This window comes from Balaenoptera ricei, chromosome 19, assembly GCF_028023285.1.
Source record: "Balaenoptera ricei isolate mBalRic1 chromosome 19, mBalRic1.hap2, whole genome shotgun sequence".
Taxonomy (NCBI): Eukaryota; Metazoa; Chordata; class Mammalia; order Artiodactyla; family Balaenopteridae; genus Balaenoptera; species Balaenoptera ricei.
Window position 1 is genome coordinate 3,650,270 of NC_082657.1, and position 2,551 is coordinate 3,652,820.

Sequence of the window (2,551 nt, forward strand, 5' to 3'; positions counted from 1 at the left end):
ACATATATAATCATTAGTGTACACCTTAAACCTACACAGTGTTATATATCAATTATATCTCAATAAAGATGGAAAAAATAAAGAATATTACAGTGAATACCTAGACACCCACCACCTAATGCTACCATTAATATTTTGCTTTATTACATATCTATCCCCCTGTCAACCCACCTTATTTCTTTTTTGATCCATTTCAAAGGAAACTGCAGACACCACTAAATTCCCCCCCATACTTAAGCATGCATATCATTAAATAGAGTTCTTTTTTCCCCCGAGGCAAAATTTGCAGTGAAATGCAAAATTTGCACAAATCTTAAGTGTACCACAAGTGCCACCCAAAACCTTATCAAGATACAGAACAATGCCATCACTCCTGAAAGTCCCCTTGGCCCCCTTCCCAGTCAGCCCTGTCCCCACCCTCCCAGAGGCAACCACTGTTTTGATTACTGTTGCCACCATAGATTAGTTTTGTCTGTTCTTGAACATCACCTAAATGGACTCATACCATATATACTCACAATCACCTCGTGAACCTGATGAGTCTCCCAGAATTTACGTCATGGGGAGCACATGTGAGTTCTTTAGCTGGGACCTGCCCTTGTCTTTTGTCAAGAGGGGCTGGTCAGGAGGCCTTCCTGGAAGAGGCGGCATTGCTGCCTCTCTCTGGCTTCCTTCCTGCCTCTCTGGGCTGCTCCTTCTCAGCTTCTTTGTGGGCCCATTTCCCTCCGCTTGCCCCTTCCACGGCAGTGCTGCTCAGCGTCTGGCTAGACCAGAGCTTACAAAACAGCCAGCACCAACCCACGGACAGGTTTTATTTGGCCCACACAGTATTTTTTTTGTATTTGAATTAGCTTTAACATTTAAAAGCTGAGGGATTTTGCTTTTAAAAATATCCAGATTTCTGTCGTCTCTTGGAAATTTGGAACATCTGGCGATGCTGTGTCCCTCTCCCCACATGGCAAGAATTGGCTGAAACAAAATATCAATAGCAACAACCTGTGCTCTGAGCCCTCCCCCACGCTGGGGGTGGGGGTCCTAACGCACCCAAGCCCTGAATTAACACCTATAGAGTTTGGGATGGTATTGGAACGGTATTCAGCCAAGAACCCTGGAAATGCTCAGGGACCACCCTGGAATAGCCATTCGTCTTCCCCAGGAGAAGCAGACCCAGGAAACAATGGCAGGAGGTCAAGGAGAACAAATCTCTAACAGACAGCATCTCAGATCTCCCATTCATCAACATAATCCCTGTCGTCACCATCATCACCTTCATCCTCCTCCTCCTCATCCACACCGTCGACATAATCACTCTCATCACCACCCTCATCATCACCTTCATCATACCATTGTCACCATCCACAGCACCATAATCTTCATCATTGTCATGACCATCATTATCCCTAGGACCATCACTACCACCATTATTTTTCTCCCTAGTAATGAGATGGGCAACTACCCCCAGCCCTTTCTCACCAATCGGGAGCAAAATATTGGGATGAGATGGGCGGAGCACTGTCTCCCCTTTCTCCCCCCTGCCCATCACATCCCCCCCCCAAGGGAGGCCATGTGTGGGGACGCCAGGTGGCGAAGTCTAGCCCAGCTCCACAGGGGTGGGGGAACCCCTGGGGCAGATTCCTGGGGACCTTAGTTTGAACTTCAGCAGTGACTGGCCGGGTGGTGACGCTGGAACAGCCAGGTCCCCTCTACTTCCTCCACTACCAGTGCGGTATCAGTGGGTTCCTGTGAGACTCAGCAGAGGTAGCGGCTGGAAAAACACTTTGTAAACCGTAAAGTGAATGACAAGGGCAGGTGGATCCTTGTATACATTGAAGTCTTTCTTAATCAGTTTAGAGAGGTTCTTTAACACATGGGAGGCATCCTTATAAAGATGGGAGGGGGTCCCCCGAATAGATGAGCAAGTTCTTCTTGGAGTGGGAAGAACCCTTCTGCACGTGCCAGGGGTCCTTACTGCAGACATGCGGGTGTACATTCTGGAGTGGTCTATACACATAGGGAGGTTTGTGTCTAGAAGCTGTGTCCTTATACAGATTTTTTTTTTTTTTTTAAGTGGGAGAAGGCTTTTAACCCACATGGAGGCGTCCTTTACAGGTGAGAGTACGCTTACAGAAGTGAGGGGTTTTTATTGATGCAACTGACCATGATTTGTAACTGATCATTATTTGTAAAATGCTGCGCAAACACTAGCGACCTCTGCACAGACACGAAGGTTCTTCCTAAAGATAAAGGGATCGTTATGCTGTGGGGTGATATAACACTATGAGCGGCCTTCTACTGGATGTCGCTGTTCAGCCGAGCTCTGTTGGGCCGCCTATGCGAGCAGCGCGGTACCTGCGCGGGGGCCGCAGGTGGGAGCCGCCACCGAGGGGGCTCGGGGAGCCCGACTCGCGGTGCGGCAGTCCCCCCCTCGGCCGCCAGGGGCAGCACCATCCCTGCCCTGCCCGCGCCTCCCCCCTCCTCCCCCAATCTCCGCCCCCCACACCCTCCCTCCCCCCGCTCGCTCCCCTGAGCCCCGCCAGACCCCGCTCAGCCC